Here is a 26,684-nt window from a genome sequence, read left to right on the forward strand (position 1 = left end):
TCTAAGAATTTAGTCACATATTAGTTAACCAAGATTTTGTGTAGTGTATTGTATTTACTCCTTTATTTAATTTTATTCTGACATAAAAATGAATACATTAGGTGTGCAAATTAATGTAAAATAACATGACCAGACACCAGTTCTATCAAATATATTTTGGAATAATGCAAACTCAAAGTTTGAAAGTACTGCCAAATTGAAAATTAAGCTGAATAAGAAAACTTAGAGCTATTTTAGTTCATGGATAATAATAGAATAATATACACTCTACTGCCACTTTATTAGGTACACCTCTGCTGTGTACACAAATGGTTTGTCCTACAACGTTGCAAGTCATATGACCACAGTTGTGGATATAAATGCAGCAGAACAACTGTTCTAGTATCAGTTAAGTGTACAAACCATAGTACGAATGGGGAAAAGGAGTGATATAACGGACTTCGAACGTGGCATTGTAGGAGGTGCAAGATGTGCTGGAGAAAGCATCTCTGAAACGGCAGTTCTCCTGAACTTTTCACACACTACAGTTTCAAGGGTGTATCGAGAATGGTGCAACCAAAAGAAAACATCCTCTCGATGGCACTCCTGTGGAAGAAAATCGCTTGTTGATGAGAGAGGTCGGAGGAGGATGGCTAGAATTGTGCAAGCAAATAGGTTTTTTGTTTTTTTTTTTTTTTTTTGGTTTTTAGGAGCATTAGCAACTAAGGCCATATTGCTCGGGGATATGCGGTGGTCATTCCCTGACCTTTCCGCATCCTCCGTATTTGGTGGTGACGGGCTCGAACCCTGGTCTAATCAAGAAGCGTGTGCTATGCACTGCTGCTCCTTCCCACCTGGCTACGGAGGCGCCTACACAAGCAAATAGATGGGACACAATGTCACACATCACATCAGAATACAACCTTGGTGCACAGAACACAATATCGTAATGGACCACTAGTCGCACTTTGTCGTGAATGGGCTACAACAGCCGAAGGCCACATCACATACCTTTGTTATCAATGAAGAACAAGAGAGCACGCCTCCTGTGTGCACAGCAACACCAGCACTGGACTATCGAGGATTGGAAAACAGTTGCTTGGTCTAACGAGTTGAAGTTCTTGGTGCATCATGTTGATGGAAGGCTCAGAATTTGGGGAAAACAACATGAATCCATGGACCCGTCATGTCTGACGACTACTGTGCAAGGTGGTGAGGGCAGTGTTATGGTGTGGGGAATGTTTTCTTGGCACACGTTGAGTCCATTGATACCCATAGATTCACGCTTGAATGCCACATTGTACCTAAACATCGTTGCTGACCAAGTTAAGTTGACAGTTTATCCTCAGTGAGATGGTTACTTCCAGCAGGATAATGCGGCAGTGCACAAAGCCTAAATTACTATGGAATGGTTCCAGGAACATGACAATGACTTTTCTTTGCTGTAGTGGCCCGCTCAGTCCACTGATCTCAATCCTATTGAACATCATTGGGATGAGCTGGAAAGGACTGTTCGCAGCAGGCCTACACCTCCGTCGAATCTCAAGGAACTGCGTGACACACTCATGTCTGCATAGTACTCCATTGCTGCACAACGCTTTCGCCATCTTGTTCAATCCATGCCTAGACGAATTCAGGCTGTTTTGAAGGATAAAGGAGGCTCAACACGCTACTAGGTAGGTGTACCTAATAAAGTGGCAGCACAGTGTTTGATATAATAGATAAAAAAAATGGAATATTATCCCATCATATAAATCAGTGGTTAGGCCCCACCTTAAATACACAGATTATTTTCAGATTCCTGAATACACTACATATGGGTTGGGAAACTTCATTTTAGAAGAACGTTGGCCTGTTGGAATGCATGTACAGAGGAACAAGATTAACTGAGGATATAAAAGGGTATTCTTACCAAGGTAGACTGGGGGTTTCTGTAAAGTGCAATGTCTGGAAACTAGGCATCTGCCTTAATGTTTAAGGCTTTAGAGGGTAAACTAAAAGTATCACACAATACACACGGTGTCTAATTTATATTGAAAAAGTATAATGAACAAATGTGCAAAAATTGGCCTCCGGCTAGAGAGTAATTTACTGTAGGAATAAACATCCATTTGGTGTTAGTGAAGTGGGCATTCATATTATACTTTAATAACTTTAAAGTATAATATGAATTATTAGAAAAGAAAAATGAAAGGTTTTTTTTTTGCTGATACTATATAAGCTTTATTCCTTTCATCAGTTTGCTAATACTAATAATCAAAACTGCATTGTTGATGAGAGAGGTCAGAGGAGGATGGCTAGAATTGTGCAAGCAAATAGACGGGACACAATGTCGCACATCACGTCAGAATACAACCTTGGTGCGCAGAACACAATATCACAACGGACCACTAGTCGTACTTTGTCGCGAATGGGCTACAACAGCCAAATGCCACATTGCATCCCTTTGTTATCAATGAAGAACAAGAGAGAATGCCTCCTGTGGGCACAGCAACACTAGCACTGGACAGTCAGTCAGTAGGCTACACCATAAATAAAACTGAGAAAAATTTTTGCAAAACTTATTTTTATTATTACAATATAATTACAATCATTTTACCAGTCTGAGGCAGAAAATTTTAATATATTTTAAGTTAAGAATCACTATTCCAGAATTTCTACCTTAATGTTTAAGGCTTTAGAGCAGGGGTGGGCAACAGCCGGCCTGCGAGCCACATCCGGCCCCCTCAGTAAATGCATAAATATAGAAAATCCATACCTGACTACACTCGCCGTAAACGTTCGGCTTAATTCGGTTCAATCGGGAATCGCGGCCAGTACAACAGTAACCAAGTGATTCTACGCAGCGTCAAAGAGTTATTTCCTAATTATTATTGTAGCATCGATCGAACAAAGTTCCTTTGGGTTTGACTTCTTATTGAAAAAAAAATAATATTGGTGCGACATATTTTATGTTTTATGCCTTTTCTAATTATTACAATTTTTAATTTAATATAATTTATAGCCCATAAAATGAGCCAATTAAAAAAAAAAAGAAAAATTGATGCCGAATGCCGCATTTTCAATGATAATTGGACATTCAGATATTTTTTTTTAAAAATAAATTAATAATTTGGTAATTCAAGTAATATAACATTTTTTAGGTTCTGATTTTTTTTATTAAATCGTTCAATCTATTCCGGCCCGCATCATGGTGCGAAAATGTCATTCGGCCCGCATCATGATGCGAAAATTTCATTCGGCCCGCTGACGAAACAAGTTGCCCGCCCCTGCTTTAGAGGGTAAACTAAAAGTATCATACAATTCACACGGTGGCTAATTTATATTGAAAAAGTATAATGAACAAATGTGCAAAATTGGCCTCCAGCCAGAGAGTAATTTACTGTAGGAATAAACATCCACTTGTGCCAGTGCACAAGTGGATGTTTATTACTACACAATATCGCAACGGACCACTAGTCGTACTTTGTCGCGAATGGGCTACAACAGCCGAATGCCACATTGCATACCTTTGTTTAAGGCTTTAGAGGGTAAAGCCTTAAACAAAGAAAATATTCTATATTCTCTATATTCTAAATGCAATTAAGGGAGGAATAAAGAAATGAAATTGCCTTCACTTGAATAAACAAATTGCAATAATTTATATATTACAATACATTTCATGTATGTTTGGCTATGAAAAGTCATTCCTCAAAGATTAAAGACTGTGCTACAACAAGAAGTGTTTACCAAACTTCATGTGATGTTTATACAATGCACAGCCACAAGCAGTATTGCTTGTTGAGGGAATAGGCAGCACAGGGTAAAATGAACTAACTCATTAACATTAAATTTGTTAGGAAGATCTCTAAGAACATTCTAAATAATACCTTAAATTCTGAAGACTAACAGAAGGTGGGTGTGTATGAGAGCTTAAAGAGCAGGGTAGATACCCTCAAAGGGATTAAAATGGGGATCCATCAGGCTCTCAGCTACCCAGCTCAACACCAGATTTCACATATGTGCATCAGAGCAGCATTCTCCTCTATCGTCAGGGAAACAGAAAATACATTGTGCAAGGAGAAATGAAAGAGGACCAGGCTGTCTGCCAGGGTACAAAAGTAAATGATGCTGTAGAGCAGATATTATCTTTTAAGAGCTCAAAAGGTGATATTAAAAGATAATATATCTGCACTTGGCACTAATGACATTAAGAGTAGGAGATTAGAGGTTGTTGTTATGTTGTTATTTTGGTTTTTAGGAGCATTGGCAACTAAGGCCATATTGCTCCAGGGATATGCGGTGGTCATTCCCTGACATTTCTGCATCCTCCGTATTTGGCGGTCAAGGGTTCGAACCCCGGTCTAATCAAGAAGTGTGTGCTACACACTGCTGCTCCTGCCCACCTGGCTACGGAGGCACCTCTGGGTGGAAGCAATCAACAGTGCACTTATGAGTAGTCTCTGACAAAAAAAAAAAAAAAAAAAAAAAAAACAGTAAAGACTTCTATGCTTATATTAACAGTAGAAGCAAGGGACAGAATCACATTGAGCCACTTTGTCAATGAGTTAACTGTTGCTGACAAACTGAACAGGTATTTTGCATCTACATTCATACATCAGGAATTCTTTAGAAGAGGGATACTAGAAGTTTATCAAACTCCAATGGGAAGCTTAATGACTTTGTGATAACTGAAAGCTAAGTGGAAGAGGAATTATTGAAGCTAAACATAAAAGAGGCACCTGGGGTGGATGCGATCTATCCAATCATAAAGGAGGTAAACAAGACAGCAAGGCTTTAGCCATAATTAGAGCATTCTTGGAATCAGGGGAGGTCCCTATGAACTGGAGATGTGCAAATGTATCACCAATTCATAAAGAGGGATCACAAGATAACATGAGTAATCAGACCTGTTATATTAAAATATGTTCCAGGGAAAATAATAGGGTCACTGGTTCAAGAAGTAATGCAGGATCATCTACAGAGGATTGCAGTTGTACTGCAATCACAGCATGGATTTATTAAGGGGTGGTCTTGTCTAACCAATCTGATAAGTTACGATGATGCAGTGACCAAGGAATTGGATGCAAAAAACAATTTTGATATCATATTCTTGGATCTCAGAATGACTTTTGATACTATTGCATATAAATAACTGCTGTATAAACTGGGCAATGTGGCTTTAAGGCCAAGTTACTGCTATAGATAAAATGAATGGTTAACTGAAAGATAGAGTGGTTACCAATGGGCACTGCACTTCATGGACTAATATTATCAGTGGAGTACTCCATGGTTCAGTGCTGAGTCCATTGTTGTTTTCAATATTTATTAATGATACTGATGAAGGTATATAAGGCTTAATGTCCAATTTTGCAGATAATACAAAAGGTTGGCAGGGTGGTTATCAATGGTAATCAGAGTGAGCTACTGCAACAAGATCTAGGAAAATTGGGGTCAATGGGCTGAGAAATGGCAGCTGAAGTTTAACGTTGACAAATGCAAGGTACTACACATGAGTAGCAGTAATCCCAGAGTATCTCATTAACTGTGTGATACTAGTAATAGTCATATAGTGCAAGGAAGCCACAGGCTTTTGCTGCACTGGTTGGGGAGGGGGGAAATGAGTAGATAAGAAAATGCAAATTATTTGCTTCCCTCCTCATATAGGTAACTCTCCAATTGGCCTTTGAATTCGTTCAAAATGTTAGCCTCAACTACCTGGAAGGCAACCTGTTCCAGCAATCAATGACTTGCTGGCTAAACTATACTTATGGTCAAGGAAATGAAAAAGATGAGTAATTGTGTAGTCAGATACGATATTCTCTAAGCAGGACAGACATGCGGCCAGAACAGCTCATGGAGTTTTGTTAATGATATATTGAAACTGCTAGCAGGGATAAGGAGGTGATTATCCCTCTGTATAAGGCCATGGCTAGCTTGCACCTTGAGTACTGCATTCAAGTCTGGAAGCCTCACTTTAGGAAGTGATGTAGATCTGCTGGGACAGGTGCAGAGAAGTGCAACCAGATTGATGAAGAGAACAAAAGGGTGTTCTTACCTATAAAGGCTTCAGTTCTGCAAATTGCAGCTTCTGGAGACCAGGCACCTGCAAGATGAAATGATTGGGGTCTTTAAGGCCTTGAATGGATTAAGTAAGCTGAATGTGAATGGCATTCTTCCTCTTGCTGAAACTACACATGAGGGGGCATAAATTTAAGTTGAGGAAGGATGACTGCAGGATAGATATGCTGAAGTTTGCTTTCAGGTAGCTAGTGGTTAATTATTGGAACAGGCTTTCATCTGTTGTTGTGGAAGTGGATGGTTTGAATAAATTCAAGGAAGCACTACACAAAACTTTAAATGGTATGTATTGAAAAGGGCGTAGTTCGGGTTTTTTTTTTTTTTTTTTTTGACTGATGCTATATGAGCCTGCTTTCTTGCATCATTTTACTACATCCTTATTTTACTACAACCTTACTTTGCCAACCTTACATGTAGAAATCACTTAAATAAATCATTATCATTGATAGAACTCTATGAGCTGTCTTAGAAGATCATCAGCACTGCTCAAAGAATGTTGTGTAAGGTTTTTTCCCTTTAGCCAGTGGGTGGTTGATTGCTGGAACAAACTTCCATCTATCATTGTAGAAGTTGATAGCTTAAACTGGGTGCGAGGTTAGCCTGTGCGGCCGTTGCTCCTTAAAGCTCTTGAAACAGAGAAGTTTTTCCTGATTTATTTTCTGCTTTATTAGTTTAAATTGTCATATTAACTTATTTTCTAGAGTAGCTTTATATTCCTAGTTACGATACTTAGTTTAAAGTTTAACTTAGACAGAGATTTTGTAGATATTACTTAGTATCGGTAACGGTATCAAATCCACGTGTCACAAATTGAACGAGAGGTCTTTTTTTTTTTTTTTTTTTAACCAAATTTAGTCGATTTATTAACCAATTGTTATATCAAATTATCTTCTATAAGTAGATTATAGACCTAGTTAGGATCCTTAGTTTATTCTAAATTGAGATAGCGAGATTTGGAAGCTAATCAATACTTACGAGTCCGTAGAAATACCGTTCGTGAATTCCCGCCATTTTTACACGATAGCATAAGCTTAGTGTAGTATAGTGCATAATATAATATTGTCAATTAATCAGTAATTAATCTTGATAAACTTTATTGTCAATTACATTGTATTTTTAACTCTATATATATATAACAACTTAATCGTAACAAATAATTAATACATAACTATAGTGGTACACGTGATACGGAAGTTGTATAAAGGGAACTCGTAGAAAACACTAGATACCGAAAAAATATATATAACATAACTGTTTTGTGATATAACTTAAGGATTTAATTTTTGTTTTGAATTTTATTGAATTAAATCGGAATCATGACTCTGACCAGAGCAGCAAAGCAAAAGGCTCAAGCTAATGGGAGTGCTGTGGTTCAGGGGAGAACTGAGGGGGGCAGTTGCCCTCTGAATCACAGTCTTTTAAAATGCACTGTTTGCTTGATGTTTGCGGAGCAGTCGGGTACGGGACATGATACTGCCAAGGGGGGATGTCTTTGTGTGTGCACGATGTAAGGAGTGCAAGGAAATCAGGCGACAACTCAGCGTTGTTATGGGCCTTTATGAGAGCTTGAAGGACAGGGTGGATGCCCTCGAAGGAAATAAATTGAGGGGCCCATCAAGCTCTCAGCTGCCCACATCAACGCCAGAGCTTGCACTTGGTCATCAGGCAACACAGAGGCAGCCCCCTAGGCAGAATGCGCTGGTCCCACAGGAACTAGTAGTTGTTGGTGACTCTATTGTCAGGGAAACGGGGAACATGCTTTGTAAAAAGGATAGGTGGAATAGGACCAGGGTATGTCTGCCAGGGGCAAAGGTTGATGACGTTGTAGAGCGGATATCATCTTTTAAGGGCACAAAAGGTGATATAGTTGTACACGTTGGCACTAATGATATTAAGAGTAGGAGACCGGCGGAATTACTTAGCAAGTACAGGTCACTGTTGAAAAAAAGCCGTGAATTAGGGTTGAACTTGAAAGTGTCTGCAATTCTGCCCAGACACGATAGGAGGGAGTATATGATGAGAGCCTTGTCGATCAATTCGGCCCTGGAGGGATTGTGCAAGGCTCAAGGGGTAGAATTTTTTTCAGCCTGGACTGTACTTGTTAACAGGAGAGAGATTGCTTCTACAGGGATGGGATACACTTAAATAGAAAGGGTGCAAGAATTTTTGCGGATGCTGTCAAGGCAGTGTTAGGTGGGTCGGAAAACTGCTAGTTGGGGGGGATACAAGGATTAATAGATTAACAGTAGCCACTGGCAGAGGTGGAAGTGATTCTTGCACTGCTTCTATTGAAATGAGCAGAAGCCTGGAAAACAAGATGCAGGATATTTCAGAGACTGCTGGTAGTCATTGCGGTACAAGTAAACACATGGGTTGTGTTAGGGTAGCTAAGAATAGAAACAGGTGCATGTATACCTGCGTGTACACCAATGCTAGGAGTTTGGTAAATAAATTTGATGAATTTGAGGTATTGCTCAAAACATCAAAGGCAGATATTGTTGGGATATCAGAGACGTGGTGTCACACAGATATAAGTAATGCGGAACTGGAATTTGGGGAATACAATGTGTATAGGAAGGATAGACAGGACAGGAGGGGAGGAGGGGTTATGCAATTAATTAAGAAACACATAAAGTCCAAGGAAGTGAAGCCAGTCGACATCGATGGACAGGGCAGTGTCGAGTCAGTTTGGTGTGACATAAGCATAGGGAAATCAAAATTGAGAGTAGGAGTGTGCTATAGGCCTAATGACTCTGATGAGTATAATAAGATATTGTACAGGGAAATAGAGTGGGCCAGTAAATCAGAGAGTCTTATAATGGGGGATTTTAATTTCCCAGATATTGACTGGAATTTGTGGGTTGGTCACTCGCACACTAGCAAGGCTTTTGTGGATTTATTGGATGATTGTTTTCCACATCAGCATGTTCGTGAGGCAACAAGAAGGAGCAATACTCTTGATCTGATTATCAGTAGTGATTCTTCATGCATTAAGAATCTGCAGATAAATGAACCACTAGGTGGCAGTGATCACAGTGTGTTGAAGTGGGATTTACTCAAGGAGGTAACTACCATCAGAGGTAAAGGGAAGGGTTTTTGTTTTCGTAAAGGCGACTATGATGGTCTGAGACAGTATTTAAATTCTATACAGTGGGACCAACTGATGATGTTACCAACAGCAAACTCAAAATGGGAAGCATTCAAGGAACTAATCTTGGAGGCTACCAGGCTTTACATACTAATTAAGAAATATTGTTCAAGGTTTAGGCCTAAATGGTTGTCAGATGAATTAATGAGACATGTGGCAGAGAAGAAAAATGCATGGGATACATACAAATTAATGGGTGACATGGAAGCCTATGATAGATATAAGTTGGTCTGTAAACAAGTCACAAAGGAGATTAGGCAGGCAAAGGCAGACTACGAAAAATCCTTGGCAAAGGATGCAAAGAAAAACAGAAAAGAGTTCTTTACATATTTGAACTCGAGAAGGAAAGGGATGAATCAGATTGGTCCACTGGATATTGATGGTTCAACAGTTGAGGATCCTGCTCAGGTGGCTAACAATCTAAACAAGCATTTTGCATCTACATTCACGCATGAGGAGTTATTCAGGAAGGATTGTTATTGTTATTTTTGGATTTTAGGAGCATTAGCAACTAAGGCCATATTGCTCCAGGATATGCGGTGGTCATTCCCTGACCTTTCCGCATCCTCCGTGTTTGGTGGTGACGGGCTCGAACCCCGGTCTAATCAAGAAGCATGTGCTACGCACTGCTGCTCCTTCCCACCTGGCTATGGAGGCGCCCCAATTCAGGAAGGAGAATGATGTAGGTAAAGTAAACATTGGCAGTGAGCTGGATGATTTCGTAATAACTGAGAGGAAAGCGGAGGAGAGATTGTTGAGGATAAACATAAAAAAGGCACCTGTGGTGGATGGGATCTATCCAGTTATATTAAAGGAGGCAGCAAAGGAAGTATGCAAACCCCTAGCCATAATTATGAGAGCTTCTTTGGACTCAGGGGAGGTACCCATAGACTGGAGATGTGCAAATGTAACCCCAATTCACAAAGGAGGATCAAAGGCTGACACAAGTAATTATAGACCTGTTAGTTTAACTTCTGTTCCAGGTAAATTAATGGAGGCACTGGTTAAAGAAGCACTGCAGGATCATCTAGACAAGAATTCAGTTATAGCTCAGACGCAGCATGGTTTTGTTAAGGGCAGGTCTTGCCTGACCAATTTGATTGGATACTATGATGTAGTCACAAAAGAACTGGATGCAGGGAATAACTTTGATATTATATATTTGGATCTTAGAAAGGCTTTTGATACTGTTGCACATGGAAGACTGCTGCACAAATTGGAGCAGTGTGGCATTGGAGGCAAATTGCTGCTATGGATAAGGGGATGGTTGAGTGGCAGAAGACAGAGAGTGGTAATCAATGGACACTGCTCAACGTGGACTAATGTTATTAGTGGAGTTCCTCAAAGTTCAGTGTTGAGTCCGTTGTTGTTTTCGGTGTTTATGAATGATATTGATGATGGGATATCAAGTTTAATGTCCAAGTTTGCAGATGATACAAAGGTTGGCAGGGTCGTTAAGGACACTACTGACGCTATGCTGCTGCAACAGGATCTGGAAAGGTTGAACAGATGGGCTGAGAGGTGGCAAATGAAGTTTAACATTGAAAAATGTAAAGTACTACATATGGGAAACAGTAACCCCAGAGCAACGTATCAACTCTGCGGTACTACACTGACAGTGGTGGAGAATGAAAAGGACCTGGGGGTAATTGTGCAGGCAGATATGAAGTTCTCTGAGCAGTGCAGACGAGCTGCAAGAGTAGCTCATGGTGTCTTGTCAATAATATACAGGAATTTTTCTAGCAGGGATAAGGAGGTGATTATTCCTTTGTATAAGGCAATGGTTAGGCCACATCTTGAGTACTGTATACAGGTCTGGAGGCCTCATTTCAAGAAGGATGTAGAACTGCTGGAACGGGTACAGAGAAGGGCAACAAGATTAGTGAATGGAACAAAGGGTTGCTCTTACAAAGAAAGGCTTAAGTTTTGCAAATTACAGAGTCTGGAGACTAGGCACCGGCGAGGTGATCTGATAGAGGTGTATAAGGCTTTGAATGGTTTGAGCATGCTCAATGCCAATGGGATTCTTCATCTTGCTCAGAATAATCACCTCAGAGGGCATAAATTCAAATTGAGGAAGGACGGATGTCGGATAGATGTGCGGAAATTTGCCTTTGGCCAGCGGGTGGTTGGTTGATGGAACCGACTTCCATCACTTGTTGTTGAAGTTGATAGCCTGAACAAATTTAATGCTCAACTGGACAGGTATTTCGAACGAACAGAGGGGTGAAATGGGAGTGGGTTTTTTTTTTTTTTTTTTTTTGGCTGATGCTGAATAAGCTTGCTTTCTTGCATCATATGCCTCTACTAATGCTAATGCTAATGCTAAACAAATTCAAGGCAAACATTTGACAAACTACTAGACAAACATTTGGAGCGAGTGGATGGGTGAAATGAGAAGGGTGTGTGTGTTTTTTTTTTGTTTTTGGCTGATGCTATATAAGCTTGCTTTCTTGCATCATGTGCCCTTCTAATGCTAAGACTGTACAATTGCCCTTAGATCTTTTTCCTTATTAACTATTTAAGTTTAGTGCTATCGAAATAGTATGTTATTCAGGGATTCTGCTATCCGAGTGTAGAACCTTGCATTTTTCAGTTAAAACTCAATTATAATTTTTCAGCATACCACTTTCTTTATCTATATCTTCTTGGGGTACCATTCACTGATTAATGTCATTAGCCACCTTATCTCCCTTTGTACCATAGGCAAACTTAGAATCAAACCTGATTCAACATACTTAACTTCAGCATATTCTGTGAAACACTGCACTTGATCTGGTTTCCTCCTGACTTAGGAGAGATTGTGGATACTGAAAGGGAATACAAAAGCAATTCATTAGGCTCTTATGCTTGAGACTTGGACTACAATATAAATCTAGGCCTTATAGAGTGTGGTATTATTACTTCAATCTAATGTCCACTACAGTTCCCGAAGAAAGTATTAACATCTGCACTTTCTCGATAAGCTGATAACTAGCAGTATTAATGCACCCAATCTGTTGTGTATTTTGATCTTCTATGGCCTGACCCACAAGAGTTTATTTTATTTTTAATTTAGATAGCATGATTTGGAAAGTAAATAATACCCTGTGTCCATAGATTAACCGTTCGTAACTTGCCGCCATTGTTATACGATATGAGTGCACTGAACTAGATAGCGTAAGGTCTAACGGAAAACTAGATAGCGTAAGGTTTAACGGAAAACTAGATAGCGAGTATAGTAGTATCAATTAATCAGTAAAATTTATTATTCCTATAAAATTTCATTGTCAATCGAATTGTACTTTAGCTAAATAAATATAGCGACATAGTTTTTACAAACGTAACATCATAAATTAATACATATAAGTTGACAGGGGATAAGAAAATCATATAACATAACACAGGATAAGAAATTCATATAACGTAACATGGAGATAACATTCGATACCAAAATACATAGTGTTATAACTGCACTGGGATATAAGTTTAGGGTTATATTTTGTATTGGAATTTTATTGAACTTGAATAGAAATCATGACTCAGACCAGAGCAGCAAAGCAAAAGGCTCAAACTAATGGAAGTGCTGTGGCTCAGGGGATAACTGAGGGGAGGCAGTTGTCCTCTGAATCACAGTCTATTGAAATGCACTGCTTGTTTGATGTTTGTAGAGCAATCAGGAATGGGACATGATATTACCAAGGGGAATGTCTTTGTGTGTGCGCAATGTAACGAGTGTGAGGAAATCAAGCGCCAACTCTGCATTGTTATGGGCTTATGTGAGAGCTTCGAGATGGATGCCCTCGAAGGATTTAAATTAAGGGACTAATCAAGCTCTCAGCTGCCCACATCAATGCCAGAGCTTGCAATTGAACATCAAGCAACACAGCAGCAAACCTAAAGGCAGAATGTGCTGGTCCGAAAGGAACTAGTTGTTATAGGCGACTATTGTCAGGGAAACGGGGAACATATTGTGCAAAAAGGATAGATGGAACAGGACCAGGGTATGTCTGCCAGGGACAAGGGTTGATGATGTTGTAGAGCAGATGTCATCTTTTAAGGGCACAAAGGGTGATATTGTTGTACACGTTGGCACTAAGGATATTAAGAGTAGGAGACCGGCGGAATTACTTAACAAGTACAAGTCAATGCTGAAAAACAGCCGTGAGTTAGGGTTGAATTTGAAAGTGTCTGCAATTCTGCCCAGACATGATAGGAGGGAGTATATGATGAGAGCCTTGTCGATCAATTTGGCTCTGCAGAGATTGTGCAAGGCTCAAGGGGTAGAATTTTTCTCAGCCCGTTCTGTGCTTATTAACAGAAGGACTGCTTCTACAGGGATGGGACACTTAAATAGAAAGGGTGCAAGAATATTTGCTGATGCTATCGAGGCAGTGTTAGGTGGGTCGGAAAACTGCTAGCTTGGGGGGGATACAAGGACTAATAGATTAACATTAGCCACTGGCAGAGGTGAAAGTGATTCTTGCACTGCTTCTATTAGAATGAGCAGAAGCCTGGAAAACAAGATGCAGGATATTTCAGAGACTGCTGGCCGTCATTGCAGTACAAGTAAACACATGGGTTGTGTTAGGGTAACTAAGAAAAAGAATAGGTGAATGTATACTTGCGTGTACACCAATGCTAGGAGTTTGGTAAATAAATTTGATGAATTTGAAGTATTGTTGGGATATCAGAGACGTTGTGTCACACAGATATAAGGAATGCACAACTGGAATTTGGGAAGTACAACATCTACAGAAAGGATATACACGATAGGAAGGGACGAGGGGTTATGCTATTAGTTAAGAAACACATAAAATCCAAGGAAGTGAAGCCAGTCGACATCGCTGGACAGTGCAGTGTCGAGTCAGTTTGGTGTGACATAAGCATGGGGAGATCAAAATTGAGAGTAGGAGTGTGCTATAGGCCTAATGACTCTGATGAGTATAATAAGAAACTGTACAGGGAAATAGAGTGGGCCAGTAAATCAGAGAGTCTTATAATGGGGGATTTTAATTTCCCAGATATTGACTGGATTATGTGGGTTAGTCACACACATTAGCAAGGCTTTTGTAGATTTATTGAATGATTGTTTTCTACATCAGCATGTTTGGGAGACAACTAGAGGGAGTAATACTCTTGATTTGATTATCAGTAGTGATTCTTCATGCATTAAGAATCTGCAGATAGAGGAATCACTAGGTGGCAGCGATCACAGTGTGCTGAAGTGGGATTTACTCAAAGAGGTAACTACCATCAAGGGTATGGGGAAGAGTTTGTGCTTTCGTAAAGGCGACTACAGTAGTCTGAGACAGTATTTAAATTCTATATGTTGGAACCAACTGAAGATGTTACCAACAGCAAATTCAAATAACAAAGAAATATTGTTCAAGATTTAGGTTCATCTGTCATCCATTTAGGTAAATGGATGACAGATGAACTAATTAGACATGTGACAGAGAAGAAAAATGCATCGGATTTATATAAATTAACATGTGACACAGAAGCTTATGATAGACATAAGCTGGTCTGCAACCAAGCTACAAAGGAGGTTAGGGAGACGAAGGCAGATTACGAGAAATCTTTGGCAAAGGATGCAAAGAAAAACAGCACAGAGTTCTTTACTTATGTACACTCTAGAATGAAGGGGATGAATCAGATTGGTCCACTTCATTGATCCATCAAGAATACTTGATGAGAATCAACTGAAAGAGCAAGCTGGCTTTAGGACAGGATTCTCAACTATGGATCACCTTCACGTAATATCACAGCTAATGGAGAAAGCAAATGAATATAAAACACCATTATGCCTGGCATTTGTGGATTATGAAAAGGCATTTGACTCCCTACAGCATAAGACAATGTTTTGGGCACTGTAAAGACAAGGCATAGATACTCCATATATTATGATTTTGAAAAAAATATATGAGACAGCTACCTCCTTTATTAGACAAGACAAAGACAGTAGGAAATTTAAAATCGAGAAAGGAGTTCGACAAGGAGACTATCTCCGAAGTTGTTTACTGCTGCCCTTGAGGAAGCTTTCAGAAGATTAGACTGGTCGCAGAAAGGAGTCAACGTGAATGGAGAGTATCTAAACCATTTACGATTTGCATACCTAATAAATACTCTTCGTTGCTGAGTGAGGAAGATCCTAATATAATTAGATATTTCCAACACCCAGTTGATCCCATCTTACTTCCGTTTTTACTAGGGAATCTGAAAAAGGCTCCTGCCATTATATCTTCCTTGCTGAAATCAAGATGGATTATGTTTTTCTTGTACAGGTTGCGTGTCACATCTTTCTTTCCTACTTCATTATCCACGTCATGCAAAATTATTTTTGGGCCAGTTCGTAGTGGTTTCTGAAGCTAACACCAAGTCTTCTTATCTTGTTATTTGATTTTATGTCATCCACATCTCTCTCTCTCTCTTTTAATCTCTGATGACAAATGAAGGGCAAGATAAACACTGACAAGGACAAAATTGCATATACTGAGTTATACTTCATGAGAATCAGCTGAAAGAGCAAGCAGGCTTTAGGACAGGATTCTCAACTATGGATCACCTTCACATAATATCACAGCTAATGGAGAAAGCAAATGAATATAAAACACCATTATGCCTGGCATTTGTGGATTATGAAAAGGCATTTGACTCCATACAGCATAAGGCAATGTTTCGTTCACTGGAAAGACAAGGCATAGGTACCACATATATTATGATTTTGAAGAAAATATATGAGAATGCTACCTCCTTTATTCGACTAGACAAAGACAGGAGCAAATTTAAAATCGGGAAAGGAGTTCGACAAGGAGACACCAATATCTCCAAAGTTGTTTACTGCTGCCCTTGAGGAAGCTTTCAGAAGATGAGACTGGTCGCAGAATGTACTCTCCATTCACACTGGTCAATGTGAATGGAGAGTACCTAAACCATTTACGATTTGCAGATGACATTGTGGTTATAAGCCACGATCCCAAAGAATTAGGAAAATCTTAAATCAGTTATGCACAGTTAGTAAGGATTTTGGATTAAAGATGAATATAGCTAAAACAAAAGTAATGATAAACAAGTATGCCACAGAAAGGGACATAATGATTGAAGGAACAGTAATTGAAAAAGTGGAGTCATATTCTTATCTGGGACAAGTTATTAACTGTAATAATGATAAATGGTCAACAGAAGAATAAATTTTGGATGAATAGCATTCAGGAAATATAGTCACATACTGAAGAGCAATATCCCAGTTTGTCTGAAACGTAAAATAATGAACTAATGCATACTCCCCCCATGACTTATGGAAGCGAAACTTGGGCACTCACCAAAAGAATGGAAGAGAAGCTGAGAACTACACAGGGAAGAATGGAACGAATTATACTGGGACTGTTAGATAAGAAGAGAAAAACATGGATTAGACAGCAAACCCAAGTGAAGGACATTCTTATCAAAACTAAAGAACTAAATTGGTCTTGGGCAGGACACATAGCTCAAAGGCATGATGACTGATGGACTAAAAAAATAACAGAATGGTACCGAGGAGGAGCTAGAAGAAAACCTGAAAGACAACAGCAGAGATGGATAGATGAAATTCATGAGTTTGTGGGTAGTAAATGAATGGCATTGCACAAAAAAGAAGGAACTGGAAAGTTGCTGGAGAGGCCTTCATCCTGCAGTGCATTGAAAATGGCTGACGATGAAGTCCCTTTGAAAATACAGTATGTTATTTTAAACACTGTATATGGATTTTAATGTCACAGAAAGGCATACTGTACTGCACTGCTGTTTGTGGTGTAAATAAACAAATAAATATTTAAAACAGTAGGGGGAGTCCAACACCAACCCCTATGGGTGTGCATTGATCAAATAGTTCCTGAAGAACAGTGGCCATTTATAATCACTCTTTGTCACCTACCACTTATCCATCACTTTGTTCCAGTAGTAACTTGCCCCTAATGCTATACTGTTCCAATTTACGCAACAATCACGCATGTGATACAACATCAAAGACATTAAAATTTAATTATATGATGTCAATATTATTTGTTGCATCCAATTTCTTCCTTCACAACAACAACCTCAGAGTAGCTAATCAGGTTTGTCAGGAATGATCTCCCTTTAACAAATCAGAATGTGACCACCTTATAACTCAATTCATATCAAGACAAACTTACTACCTCTTTTAATATAACTCAGGATTCCATTTGCTCAAGGATGCATTGTTTACTTTTAGATGCAGCAATTTCTCTACCAACTTCCTCTCAGTTACCATAAAATCATTTAACTCCATCACTGTTTGCCTATACCCCATTTCTAAAGCTTCGTGTCTGAACGTAGATGCAAAATATTTATTTAGTTCATCCACAATCTGTACAGGATCATCAACAATTATGCCATTAATATCAAGTGGACCAATGTGATTCGTCCATTTCCAACTAATGTTAATATAGCAAAGAATTCTTTGCTATTTTATGTTGCTCTCTCCTTAAGACTTTTCATTACCTGCCTAACCTAGGGTATGCATTGAGCATATTCTTAATTTGTTTTGGAACTGTCTAATATACAGTAGCAACAATTAGTTAAAACTAAAGTACCTGCCTTTACTAATTTTTTTATTACTTTTAAAGAAGATTCTAGGACAATATAAATGATTGATATATACAATGAAGAAGTCTGTCTTAATACCTCATATAGGGATGATATTGGGTTTTCTGCCTACAAAGATGGGCTCTTTAAACCAGGTCACAATGCAGCCTGAGACTAAGCATGCATGCACATGTGCGGTTATAATTTAATACAGAACTCTACATTTCTCTATTCAAGCATGCTAAACAGAGGAATATTATGACTTCAGATATGACTTGGGTTCTGTAATTCAAGTTAAAATTTCTGTAGATTCATTTGAACTGTAGCTAAAACATCCATTAGCAATTAATTTAAAAAAAAAAAAAAACTAACACATACACTTTTCACTTGATATCATGCTAAATAGCTGAATAAAATTTCCAACCTTGCTATCCACATTTAAATTCTGGAAAACCTGATCTGAAGCTCTTGGTAATTACTTACAAAACCCAGTAATACTATTAATTAATACTGGGATTATAAAAATCAGCTGGAGGGAACCCAATATAAGACTGATTCTCTTCCAGTTTGTTTTGTTTTTTCGTTTTTTTTTTTTTTTTTAGGAGCATTAGCAACTAAGGCCATATTGCTCCGGGGATATGCGGTGGTCATTCTCTGACCTTTCCACATCCTCCGTATTTGGTGGTCACGGGCTCGAACCCCGGTCTAATCAAGAAGCAGGTGCTACGCACTGCTGCTCCTGCCCACCTGGCTACGGAGGCACCCTCCAGTGTGTATGATGTCCAAATTAAAATGGCCAGTTTGGGAATTTATCTCTACTTATTGTTAGTTATCTAGTGCATCTCAGGCCATACCATACTTTATGTATTACGTCTGTGCAAGTGTTTTAAGAAGAACTCTTTATTGCATACAGAAGGCACACACCATACACAATACCCTTCACGGCTACAAGCCAGGGGTTTACAGTAAAGGCTAATACAATGTAATAAACAAGAATGAGATAGGAGAAAAAAAAACAATATTATTGCTAATTATACAAGTGTAGGATTAAACATTGGAAAAAAAAAATAAAATTTACATATGAAAATATATACACACAACAACATGTTATCAAGTTAAATTATACTCCAGGGAGCAGTCCTTTTACAGTGCTGGAGTCATCTGAGCAGGCGCAGAAATTTGGAACACTGTAGTGATGGATCCATAGCAGTGATGGTCAGGTCCTTGGGAGCAGGTTCTAATGTCCTGTGACGTGGTCCTGAGAACAAAGTCGATGGAGTAAGTTCTGCCTATATTTTTTATCCAATGCGAACTTGTAGAGGTCGCTATCCAAGGAGTGTATGTACTGCAGCATTTGCACGGGTAAGAACCGATCGGATAACTTTAACCAGTTTGGGGTGGCCTGAAGGACTGGCCTGGCCCGAAGGCTTGGTACTGGGATGCTCCATCCGCAGTTAGCCCAGAAGTTTGGTTCCAAAATAATGCCAACCATCATTTTTACAGCAAAGATGAGTCTTCTGTCAGGGGTAATGGAGGGAAGACGTCTGATGTTTAGAGCTGGCACCATCTGGGCGGTCCTTGGTGCAGGGGAAAGCCGAAATTTCCATATGGCCCACTTCAACAGCCAAAATTTGTCCACAAAAAATCCGTCTCAGATGCATTGTGGCAGTTGAGGTCCAGACTTCTGCGCCATAAAGTATGACAGGATAGACACATGTCTTAATATATCTGCACTCAATGGCCTGGTCATGGACATGCATAAGTTGTAACTTAAGCATCCACCAGAATCGAAAGAACTTTATTTGCAGATGGTCTATGTGTGGTAGAGCATCTGGTCAAAAATAATGCCCAGATTGGTGTGTTGCTGAACAGCAGAAATTGCAGATTCTCTTATATTGGGTTGCACCATTGTTAGGTTGCGTTTGAGCAAGAAGGTCAACTGTTTCGAAAACCGGAGAGGAAGGCCTCGAAGTTCTGGATTTTCTGTACGATTAAGGCATTTGTGTAGTGAGCAGTGTCTCCAGGGTTGATAGCAGTAAACAGCTTTATATCATCAGCGAAGGTGATAATATCAGTTCGGCCCATCACGAAAGGCAGAAGAACAGCTGAGAACAAGCCACATATGTTGTTCAGGCCAAAAAAACATAAAATAACAGGGTTACTAAATTTTCAGGGATGGAAATCAGGACAAAAATTCTGTGAATAGAAAAAAAAGTCTGGACAAAATGCACTCTGAAGAAGGAAACTTGAGACATTTCCAGGATGACATAATTTTTAGTGCCCGGTGTCGCAAGGGCACCCTACTATTAGCAATGTTAATATTATTTCATAAAACAGTGCCCAGTTTTCAGTAAAAATCCTAATCGACGTACAATTATCATATTACATATAAGAAAACATTAACTATTGGAACACAGTTAATAGAAAATATAAAAGGCACGTGCACACACAGAAACCGAATCTTAATATTAGTGGCATTTTCACGGTATTCTAGTTTGTAACAAATTTAATGTTTGTAAATTTAAAAAAAGTCAATTTGCTATCGTGTGCTACTTACAGACACACTTCCTGTGTAGAGACTTCCATTCAATTTCTATTTTCTATCCAAAGAAGATACACTTATTATCACACTAGCATGTTAAGTAATTAAGGGGGAAAAAAAGGAGAAAAAAAATAATATTGATACAACTTCAAGCCTCCTCGATTTCCAGTTTCAAAGGACTGGATTTGAAACTGGTCTCAACATAGGAAACTTATCAGCGTTTATCACAACATGTTTGAATCAGTCAGTCTCAGGCAAGGGCTACCTGGTTTAACTCTTGGAAAGTAGTTTTCATCGAGCAAACTAAAGAATACATTATTCAGAACTGGCTGAATTCAAGCTGCACAGCTGTAGTTACTCTTTCACTTAACACAGAACGCCACCACCACCTTCTGAGTATCATGCTACTTGATTCTTCAGTTTGACTCTTACCAGCACTATGAAAATGGGCACAAAACCTCAGCATAACTTTATTTGAATTCTTCATTGGAATACTATTCAATAAAATAAAATGAAACCAAAAAAAATTGGTGGTTTTGAATTACCTACTATTAGAGCAGCGTTAAGAGTGAAAGCCACTGCATCTAGGCAGCAAAATAGTTACTATGCCTTTACATATAACAGGTGGCTGCAATTGTTACTTGCAATCACGTATTATAATGACTTGAAGCGATTCTACCTGCAATAGAAAATCTGTAGTAGTGAAACTAACATACCACCAGATCTAACCCTGTGAGGGTACCAAAAATTTTACCTGACAGGTGGTTTAGTAGGGTTGATATGAACAAACCCATTCATGTATCCCAGCAGATAGGTATCAATAATTTGTAGATTCACTTCTGAATTTTTTTTTAAGTAAACCTTTATATTAGTACAATCATTACTTTAAAATTAATTCCTGGAACTCAATTAATTCTATGGACTTGGGAAATCCAGGGTCCTGAGCTGGACATCATTCTTCTCTCTCTCTCTCTCTCTCTCTCTCTCTCAGGGTAACTCGAGAATTTTTTTTTGGCTGGTGAAGCATAAGCCTCAGGCTTCCTTGTACCATATGGCTCATAATAATAATGTCCTGAATAATATATTACTGTGCATTCAACCTGAATATTACTGTGCATTCAACTTTGTTAGAAGTTGAATGCACAGTAATAAGTTACGGATTTCTTTACTTATATAAATTCTAAAAGGAAGGGGATGAATCAGATTGGTCCACTTGATATTGATGGTTCGACTGTTGACTGTTAATGATCCTGCTCATATAGCAAACAAACTGAATAAGTATTTCGCATCTACATTCACACGAGGAGTTATTAAGGATTGAAAATGCCAGATGGTTATCAAATTGTAGCAGGATGCTTAATGATTTTATGATAACTGAGAGCAAAGTGGAGGAGAAATTGTTGAAGTTAAACAAAAGAAAGGCACCTGGGGTGGATGGGATCTATCCAGTTATATTAAAGGAGGCGGCAAAGAAACTAAGCAAACCCTTAGCCATAATTATTACAGCATCCTTGGATTCGGGGCAGGTACCCACGGACTGGAGATGTGCAAATGTATCCCCAATTCACAAAGGGGGTTCGAAGGGCGACACGAGTAATTACAGACCAGTTAGTTTAACTTCTGTTCTGGGTAAAATAATGGAGTCGCTGGTTAAAGATGCATTGCAGGATCATCTAGACAAGACTGCAGCAATAATTCAGACACAGCATGGGTTTGTTAAGGAAAATTCTTGTCTGACAAATTTGATCGGATATTATGATGTCGTTACAAAGGAATTGGATGCAAAAAATAATTTTGATATCATATACTTGGATTTCAGGAAAGCTTTTGACACTGTTGCGCATGGAAGACTACTGTACAAATTGGAGCATAATGGTATTAATGGTAAGTTACTACAATGGATAAAAGGATGTTTAAGTGGGAGAAGAAAGAGGGTGGCAATCAATGGGCGCTGCTCTTCGTGGACTAATGCTATTAGTGGAGTCCCACAGGGTTCGGTGTTGGGTCCACTGTTGTTTTGTATTTTCATCAATGACATTGATGAAGGTATATCAGGCTTAATGTTGAAGTTTGCAGATGATACAAAGGTTGGCAGGGTTGTTAATGACAGTAATGGCAGTGTGCTACTGCAACAGGATCTAGAAAATTTGGGAAGATGGACTAAGAAGTGGCAACTGAAGTTTAACATTGACAAATGCAAAGTACTGTATATGGGTAGAAGTAACCCCCAGAGGAATGTACCAACTGTGTGGTACTACACTTAGGGTGGTAGAAAATGAAAAACACCCGGGAGTAATTGTGCAGTCAGATATGAAGTTTTCTGAACAATGCAGACAGGCTGCAAGAGCAGGTCATGGGGTTTTGTCAGTGATATACAGGAATTTTGCTAGTAGGGAAAAGGAGGTGATTGTCCCTCTGTATAAGGCAATGGTCAGGCCACTGCCTTTAGTAATGCATACAGGTTGGAGGCCTCATTTTAGGAAGGATGTAGATTTGCTTGAGCATGTACAGAGAAGGGCAACAATATTGGTGAGGAGAATGAAGGGATCCTCGTACCAAGAGAGGCTTAAAATTCTGCAAATTTCAACGGCTGGAGACTAGGCACCTGCGAGGTGATCTGAATGAGGTGTATAAGGCCTTGAATGGGTTGAGCACACAGAATTCTGATGGGATTCTTCCACTTGTTCAGATTACAATCCTAAGGGGATATAAATTCAAATTGAGGAAAGTCAGCTGTAGAATATATGTGCAGAAATTTGCTTTTAGCCAGCAGGTGGTTAATTGCTGGAACAAAATTCCATCTGTCATTGTGGAGGTTGATAGGTTAAATAAATTTAAGGAGGAACTGAACAAACATTTAAAGGGAATGTTTGTGTGAATTTTTTTTTTTGGCTGGTGCTACATAAGCTCATATACTTGCTTTCTTGCATCACATGCCGCGATTACTATCACTATTATGCACAGACAGTTTCAGCACTCTGGGGATAAAATAAATTATGTGATGCTATAGTTTTTTTAAATTCGAGATACAACAAGATGAAAATAATTAGTATAGTAACTAAGTAGCATGCAGCAATATGCAGTTAGTATAAATGTTTTATTTCAAACAAATTGGTATACGTTTATTATTCATACATCCTCGCATTTCGACAAAAATGTTGAATTGGCTGTACCATAAATTGCTACATATTAGATCTCCAAGTTTTGCTCTTATGATAACTGCCGTGCTAAATTAGCAAAATTCTATATTTTAACTGCATATATTTAGTTAAGAAAAATGTGTTTTTTTTTTTTTTAACTAAATATACAAACATTATATATAAAAAAAAAAAAATTGGGTTAACACTGTGTGCCAAAAAATCGGACTAATCACGCAAAACAGGATATAAACCTACAATTCACAGGGGAAAAACACAACTAGCTCTGCCTGAAAGCGACCAACTACGACCCAGATATACGAATTGCTCCAATCTCTGAATTTAGTTGGAGACTGGTTTCAACCAGTCTCCAACTAAATTCAGAGACTGCAGTAATTCAGAGACAGGTTGAAATCAGTCTCCGACTGGTTTCAACCTGTCTCTGAATTTATTTGGACCTTTCAACCTTTATTTACAATAAAGATTGAAAGGTCTTTATTTACAATAAAGGTTGAAAGGTCCAAATAAATTCGATTTCAACCTTTATTGTAAATAAAGGTTGAAATCGGTCTCCGACTGGTTTCAACCCAAATCTCTCGAATTGGGGCAAATATCGAAACCATTATATCATCACGAAGGACAATCATGCCTCTGAAAACAGCATCAACGGCTGTGTATAATTCCTTTATTTGCCTATACCAATCACAAACAACTGGCAAAAACTTCCTCTAGCGAATGTGCAAATATATATACATTATGCCGTTGTGTGTGTGTGTATATATATAACAGCACAAGTTTTAATTATATCAATTAATAGCATAATAGTTTTAATCAACAGATTGATAGATATACTGATTTTTAAGTAGCCAACGTAAGCTACAATTAAAAAAAGTTATCATTCAACATCTTCGATAATACCTACCAGACCACATGTTAAAAAAAAAAAAAAAAAAATCCGTCTACCCCATCCAGAAAAAAATCTGCATAAAATACAATCAATGAGTTATCATTAATTGAATTATAAGCATATAATTCAATCAATAACAACTCATTTCATGTTATAAATGTTTAAAACGTAATATTCGGATACTTACCAGTACTCCAATAATACATCAAGTACAAACACTTTTTACTCACCACTGCATTTCACCGAAACTTAACATTCAAGGTAAGCAAATGTTTTCCTACGTCATAACATGTGGTGCAACGATGTAAGCACTTAAAAACTGAGGCTGGGGAAGAGCAACTCTGTTTATGAAACATCCTCATGAAGATATTTCAATTCAAAACGTGCGCAAAATTCTCTTCCTCTACCCCCTGTCGTCAAACTCGTAGGCAGCGTTTTTATCATCTTCTTCGCCCATTTTGATTACAATAACTGAAGGTATGGCTGTCAGTTTACAATTATGATAATTGCCAATTGCATGTACTGTTATGCACGTTACAAACCTTTGGGAATGGTTTTTTTTTTTTTTTTATATATATATATATGTCCCTTTGTAAGTTACTAGGTTTTTTTTTTTTTTTTTAATATAACCAAGAGGTTTCAGTAAAATTTTCAAAGGTCCATTTTTACCACAACATAGAAAACATTTTGCCACATTGACATGATCGTTCATGGATGTCAAGGTTTTTAGTTTCGAGTAGTTTTAAACAGCACTTTTCATTATCTTAATCGGATGATGCGAAATTTAGAGTTTAATTTAAAAACAAGCAACTATTGCAACTAAAATACATCGACACTCCATTTGTGTTAGTGTGCATGTTAGTGTTCAATTTTTTTTTTATTGCTGACTGGTTTACCAAGCTGTAGATATGAAATTCAAGTCGGCTGCAAGACACTCCGGAGCTCCAGAGATGCCCGGCCACAACCAGCTTTGGTCCCAAGCCTAGCCTCACCAGATTCTTAAAAAAAAAAAAAAAAAAAAAAATAGAACCAACGTGCGACACGTTAGCCTGCGCGGTACGCATGCGAATTGCGAACATGTGAATGTCACGTGTTCACAATTAGAAATAGGGAGTTTGCAAATTATCCCAAATTACGCTTCTGTTCAACATTACACACCAGTGTTCTATTTGGAACTGATATTTAATCGGTAAACATTATTTCATTATGATTTTATTTAAACACTTTTAAATCTTAAATATTATCCATACAAATAAAATTTATTTTCTGCTTATACTCCGGAATGCCCACACGGTCAGAGGCGTTCACAAAATACAAATAATATGAGAAACAGCATCCTATTTAGCAGTCACGGGCTTAAACCACAGTCACTCAAATCACGTGTATTTATGCACCCTTGAACATGACCATCCTGCTACAGCGGCTATATGTGTTATTTATAAAACCAAACGTTATAAATCTCTCTCTCTCAGGGTAATTCAGAAATTTTTTTTGGCTGGGGTAGCAAAAGCTTCAGACTTCCTTGCACCGTATGGCTAATAATAATAATTATAAAATAATAATAATAATATAAAACATAATAAGTGTTTTAGTAGCGACCGTGATCAACAGTATTTCTTATTTTGATTCAACTTCGCCAATATTTAATAATTTTTTTAAAAATTACGACTTACTAAACCCCCAGAGGCTCACATCTAGTGAGTATGGGACTGGCACACCCAGGGTGCTGAGCTGGATATTATCATTCTTCTCTTTCTTGGTGATTTCCTTCTACTTCTCTCTCTCTCTCAGGGTAACTCGGAATTTTTTTTTTTTTTTTTTTTTTTTTTTGGCTGTTGCAGCCAAAAAAAAAAAAAAAAAAACTCAGGCTTCCTTGCACTATGTGGCTAATAATAATAATACAATACAATAATAATAATAATAATAATGCATGTGTAACATAAAATTTTCTTGTAATTTTAAAATAAAATAGCACTGTTTGAAACAAGGGACCATTTTACATAGTGTTTAAAAAATAAAACTAGACGAACCTTTTCCCCTTAAAAACGGTACGTTTACTCGGGCAGGCAGACGAGGGTTAGAAGATAAGATTAGCGGTATAATTAACCCTCACATCTACACGTTACACAAGCAAACAAAAGAGGGCCTAAGTACAGGGGCTAATTTAGGCATGGTCTTTATGGGCTGCAGCCCAGGGCCCCGTTCAATCAAAGGGCCCCTTCGCGGTCAAAAATAAATAAAAACTATTTAAATTAAAAATTTAAGAAAAAATAAATTATACAAAATTTTTTCGTACCTAGATAAAGTTTAAATCGTTGGTTTGCAACGCTATTGGATTTGAATAAA

At 38.3% G+C, this 26,684-nt stretch overlaps 1 protein-coding gene across 2 annotated transcripts in view; it reads right to left on the reverse strand.

Annotated features, from left to right (window-relative positions):
* ACC (acetyl-CoA carboxylase) overlaps positions 1-24,611 on the reverse strand; it is a 1,497,654-nt gene extending 1,473,043 nt beyond the window's left edge. The window contains exons 1-3 of one of the 2 annotated variants that reach the window (XM_090383552.1): positions 24,526-24,540; positions 11,926-11,997; position 1 (exon numbers count right to left, since the gene is read on the reverse strand). The exon at position 1 is cut by the window's left edge and continues 149 nt beyond it. The gene's annotated coding sequence lies outside the window, so the exon portion shown is untranslated. Of the gene's footprint in view, positions 2-11,925; positions 11,998-24,525 lie in introns of both variants that reach the window. The other variant, XM_090383551.1, reaches the window with a different exon arrangement.
* Positions 24,612-26,684: the final 2,073 nt, after the last annotated feature.

Source organism: Mastigoproctus giganteus, chromosome 10 (assembly GCF_048544385.1).
Source record: "Mastigoproctus giganteus isolate SK-2022 chromosome 10, ASM4854438v1, whole genome shotgun sequence".
In the NCBI taxonomy this organism is placed as follows: Eukaryota; Metazoa; Arthropoda; class Arachnida; order Uropygi; family Thelyphonidae; genus Mastigoproctus; species Mastigoproctus giganteus.